This window comes from Falco rusticolus, chromosome 2 (genome assembly GCF_015220075.1).
Source record: "Falco rusticolus isolate bFalRus1 chromosome 2, bFalRus1.pri, whole genome shotgun sequence".
NCBI lineage: Eukaryota > Metazoa > Chordata > Aves > Falconiformes > Falconidae > Falco > Falco rusticolus.
The window spans coordinates 106095455-106101454 of NC_051188.1; positions in this window are offsets into that span (position 1 = coordinate 106095455).

A 6000-nucleotide genomic window follows, 5' to 3' on the forward strand; every position below is an offset into this window, starting at 1 on the left:
AGTCATGGGTTGGGAGAGAAACATACCACCCTGAAAAGTTAAGTCTCTGTGCTTTCTGATTTTACACTTTAAATGAAAACGAGGGGTCATTTATATAGCTGAGCTGAAGGAACAGCTAGCATGAGGGAAGGTTTAGGTTTGATGTTAAAATCAAACTGAGAAGTAAGCCAAAGTTCAGACTAGGTTTTATTGATCATCCTCCCTATAGTGATATCTGGACTACATAGGATAGGTTGGTTACTTAGGTTGTTTTTCCATAATGCATTTCTGGAAGGGCCCCAAAAGGAGTTTGGAACATCTTGAGAATATGCATGAGTGGGGACTTGAACTTGTCTGTGTTGGGGTACTTTGTGGTTCAGGTGGGGAAAAAGTCAGTAGCGTTATTGCTTGCATACACAAGTGGACCTATAAGTAAATGTGCACAAAGTAATCCCCAGTTACGGTTGTCAGAAGATGGGTTGCTCTCCATGTGCAAGTCTGTCTGTAAATCTTATTAATACAGTAGTAAGATAATTGCAAGTGTTAAGGTGGGAGGAGAAATAACATTGTCACTTAAATGTGTGAGTTTGTATGTCGTCATACAATCTGAGTGAGGGCTGGATCTAGAATTCCCTAGGCGGCCAGTAAGGCTGATGAGGATCTGGATGTCACTTCACTGGACAGTGAGTAGAATTTCTGTTTGCTTTTGTGGGAATGAAGAGCATAGCATGTACCTTCCTACTATGTTTCGAAGTATTCTATTTTTGTTAAGTTAGATCAGGGGTTTGATACAGGCAAGGTTGAGGGGGTTTCTTTTGTTTTTAAGAGGGATTATAATTGGGAAGGATAACTTTTGGGACACAAAAGCCATGCAGTAACACATTTTTTTTTTGCTTTGCCCTCAATACGAATGTGGGTTACAGGAGAGGAAAGTATGCACCTAACATGCTTAAAAGAAAATCTAGCTATATAGGTTTTGTTTCTTAAGCTCAGGATGCAGAGGGGGTCAGCATGTACCCTGGCTGGCTGGCAGTTCTGAACTGGAGTGGCTGCTGCGCATCTCTGTAACCCGGAGGAGTTCAAGATAAGACATGGCTGGGTTCTTGGTTTAAAATGAGCTATTAGAGAACGGTCATACCATCACACGCATGGGTTTTCTTGCTGCATTGCTTTCCTGACTTCCACTGGGAAATCTGTCTGGAATAAATCTTGCATTAGAGTTGTTTCTGTATATTAAATGATTCTTAGGGTGTTCAGGTGTGAGATGCATGTATTTTGATTAAGTAGTGAACAAGATTTAACAAGGCAGGAGGGAAAGACTTGCATTTGCAAAGGTGCTATTTGAGGCTATGAACACCTGTCAAAAAAAATCCAGTTTGAAAGTCTTAACAGCTTAAAGCTTACCAGTTTTTATTTGCATTATAAGCTATTGCTTATTTAAAATGGTAACAAGAAATGGCCAGAAACTGTCATACTTAAACAGAAGGACAGAAGGATCTTAATGAACTGTTCTCTGAAAACATAGGCAGAATTGGTACAGAATTTTTTTTTTTTTTTTTTGCAATTGCTAGTGTTAAAGGGCAGAAACTGAATTATTTTTTTTAATAGAGGAACATATTACCAATAAAAACATTCACCTGAAACTGAATCCTGAAACTGTGTGTTACTGTATTTGTATCACAGTGCCTGGAGAGCCCAATGGTGAGAACAGAGCTGCATCTAAGGCTGCATTAGACAGTAATTAAATTCACAAGGAGCAGTTTTGCTTGGCCAAAACAAGATCCATATGAGTATGAAAGAGCATAACACAAAGATCCATTTAAGAGTTTATTCTATTGTTTTCATGCAGATTCTCTCTTTTCTAGGAGCAACTTTGTAACTGCATTATGGAAATGTTGCTCTCCCTTTTTCCCAGCCTGGGATCTCAGATTGGGCAGGGGTATTCTGTTAGCACCCCCAAATGATAATGCACGCGTGGGTTTCCATGCCAACAATCCCTTTCCAGAAATTGGGTGGGGGGCTTGGGGCTTGTTGCTGGTTTTTAATTAATCAGACCCTAGGAACAGAATTAATTTTCTTTGTCTGGGGTTTTTTACTAGAAATATTTCTGTCACGTTACACTTTCTAGATAATGCAACCATTTACGTCAAAATTGGAAATGCTAATTAACATGTGGCGAATATGTAATAGATTGCATGGGCAGTTAAATTTGTTTTGCCTTTATAAGATTTAGATTGACTTATACGTATTTAAATACTGAGATTTAATTTTCAGGGAAATGTACTAAAGCAACCTGTTAATTTGAGATTAGCGGATTGCTTACTTTATTAATTTGTCCCCAGGATTTTTTGTCGTAAGAATGAATAAAATTAGTGATGTATGACTGAAACAACATTAAGGAAATGTGTCTGTAGGAATAGCATTGAAGCTATTAAAGTTGGTTGGGTCATATGTTAAAAAACCTTCACACAATAGCTGTGGTTCTGAAACATCTCAAAATCATGATGCTTCTGGCTAAACAAAGACAGGGTTTAAATTCATAAAAGTCTGCAAGTAAATCTGTTTGCTTTCTAAGAAGTCTTTTTCTTTATTGTGTTGTGTGAAGCAGCCCTCTGTGCACTTTCGTTTTGCAATGCTTAAATGTGTTCACATCTCTTGGCTTCAAATTTTTAAAAAACTATTTCATAAGGATCTTCTGTTGAGACAGCATGTTGGAATGAAGGGAAATAGGAATGATGGTGGCCGTAGCTCTTGAGATAGATTAAATTCTGCAGTAGGGTAGAAAAAACAGACACTACTAATTTACTGCTGTTCTTTAGTAGCGTAATAGTAACATGAGTCAATGGTGGATCCCACAGCAAAATGAAAGGCAGAGCTTTACTGGGTTTTTCTCCTCCACTGAATTTGTATCCCATGCAGTTCCCATTGCTATAAAGTCCTGAAACCTGCAGGAAATGTCTTGCAATCACTTGTTTATTTACCATCTGCTTGAATGTTTATTTAAAGGAGGGTTTTCCTCAGTTACTGAGAACAAATTAATTTGCCGGTTGAACGTGTAATTCTGTAGTTAATTCTTTTCCATAGGCCCTTCCTATCAGACTTGCCTGCACAAGCATCCTCTTCTGCTCACTGCAGTCTCTGCTCCTGAGTCGCTGTGAAAATCCTGAGAAACACCATCATTCTTTTGTTAGCATAAACAGCAAAATCCTAGTTAACTTCTCAGTACTTGTAATACCCAAAATTTTCCATTCTGCCCTTCTGACGCTCAGCTTGCACTGAGGGTAGCCTGCAGGTACCTTCCCTGCTCACCCCTGCACCATTCGGCCACTGGCCTGCCCCGGGTCCTGGCCATCACTGCCCAGCCCCTGCTGCAGGTGCCAAAACGGTGCTGCCACGTGAGACAGCGCCATGAGAAAGAGGAGAAGTAAATCACAGGCTGAAGTTGGATTGTTGACAGAGCAATTTATTGCTAGCTCAAGGATTCAAGAGTAAAGCATGAACATGAAAAGGTAGGAAATTTGGAAGAAATGAAGGGTGTCGAGCCTGCAGCTGGCGTTCAGTCAGCTCATTGGTGTCAACAGCATCGGTGGATTTAGGGTGTGGGTGTAGGTCAGCAGTCCTCAAGAGCTGTGGCTGTGTTCTCGCGGCCGGCGCCCCGATCCCCACCACCCCTCCCCAGCTGATGCCCGCCTGCTCAGCAGCGGCTCTTCAACATCTTACAGGGTGTCAGCGCACTGGTGCTTAGCTGAGTAGCTCAGCAAGCCCTGCTGATCTTGTGTGTGTGTGTGAGAAACAGTAAATATTTACTTTGTACTTGTATGTTTGTATACGGCTTGCAGAGCTTCCGTGTGCGGCTACAGATGGTCAAATATAATGACTTAAGCAGTAGAAGATGTCTGCTTCTGTATGGCAAATGCATCTCTAGGTAGGTGCAGGCATATTGTTACGTGCTGGCTGAACCTGAGATAAGCACGCAGAGAATGTCCTTGATGCTACATACGGGTATCGGTGCTACAGGTCAAGTATTTCAGAGGGAAAAAATCCGATGCTAGGTTCAGGTCATAAATTTGCAGTGAAGGTGATCACTGACAAAGTTAAGAAAAGTGATGTTTATGCACAAATGGAGACAAAACCTGAAATTTAAAGTTGTCATTAAGCATACAACAAATGTACTACCGGTACACCTAACCGAAAAGATTCTTATTATTTCATTTGCAGTAGCATACCTATGTGCCCCTGTGCTAATGGAAAGAATGCATAAGCACACTGGTTGTGCATTTCTTATCCTTTGATAAGATGTGTGGGTAAGCTTCAATTCTTCATATTAAAAAGAGGGACAAAAAGGGCAATACTCCTTCATACATAGTTTTTGTCTAATGGAAGAGCATCGAGGGAGATCAGGTCAGCAACATGCTACACTAATGAAGTGCAGCTGATGATGAGGTGAAAGAGGGCCTACCTACATACTAAAGGAAGTGTTGAAAATATGTTATTTTGGGGAAGATATTACTTAGCATGGATGCAAGATGTGCATGATTCTCAATAATCCCTGATAAGCGAAGGCTTACGCAGTTCTGTGTGCCTCTGTCCTGTTCTCTCACTCTACCCCAGTAACTCAGGAATCCACTAATGTTGTCCAGATTTGATAGAAATTTCATAGAAAGCTAAAAAAAATCTCAAAATCTTTAGGAGATTTTATGAAGTCCTCTGCATGGTTCCACTTAAGAGGAAAGAAGTCTGCAGGACAGAGTCACACCAAAGCATCAGCAGAAAGAGACCGGGGCAAGGGGAGTGTTTGGGAATGCCCCAACCACAAAGAAAGCTTTGTCAGGTGCTTAGGAATAAAGAGAAGTCATGAAGCTGCGGGCAAAAGAGCTTCGCTCCTCTGCAGCTATGTTACCTTGCTGAGAAGCTCCAGTGCTGGTAATGCAGCCCCACGGTATCCCCACAAGCTGAGATCAACACGCCGTGTGTCCGATGGATTTCTTGCTGTGGGTTGACGTGGCAGCAGAGCAGTTCCCACTGAGTTACTGGGACAGCCCTGTGATGTCATCTTCTTTTCAGAATGCATCGGATCTATGGATCGTCATGCCATCAGATGGAGGCATTATATGAGCTAGTGGCGTTTCACTTCAGAGCAGCAGCAGTGTCACTGTTAAACCTGTACAGGGACACTTGACCTGCTGTGTGGAATGGCAGAGAAACACCAACTTACCAGGATGCATACTCAGCTGGAAGCTTTTCTTTTAAAATTGCAGACCTCGTACACAAGAAATGAGGTTAACGAGATTAATGAAGAGAGTGTTTAATAAATGTGATGCAAAGCCACCTTGAGTCTTTGGAACACTTCTTTTTTACAACCATAACTTCCAGCAGTTCTAAAATCCGACATGACCCAATGGTGCCTTTTCCAGCTCTTTAAAGGGTAGTCTGTGTATTAGGCTAGCATTTAAAAAACACTCTCATTGTAGTGTTTAGTTTTACTCACAACAATAAAATAATTAATGCAAGTTCAGTTCAAACCTAAGGTACTATATTGACTCTAGATCAAGGTGCCTCTGAGTAAAATCCTCAGGAGTAACAAAAGACCTAGCAAGACTGGTCCTGGAGTAAATCGTATGTGAACCTTTATTACAATAACTTCAGGACCTTCATCATTTTCATCCTTATTTCAAAAGTAGATTGCAATGCTGAGAGACTAAGCAGAAATAGGTTCTCAGATAGAGGTAGCCTTTGCAGTCTGAGTTCTGTGATGCATCTATATGTCTATATTCATAAAATTGATGAGATACATTCATATATATCTAAAATATCTAAATATATATATATATATAAATATATATATATAGAAATAGAACTTGGCTAAGACTTTTCTGCCTCTTACTTGAAAGTGTCTAAACATGTATTGTGCTTTTCTGTCTAGTTTGAATGTACACGAGTCAGTGCGTTGGTCGCATGGTCACTCAAGCACATAGCAGCCTTCATTGACTTCTGGTAAGGATACACAATACCTCTGTGTAT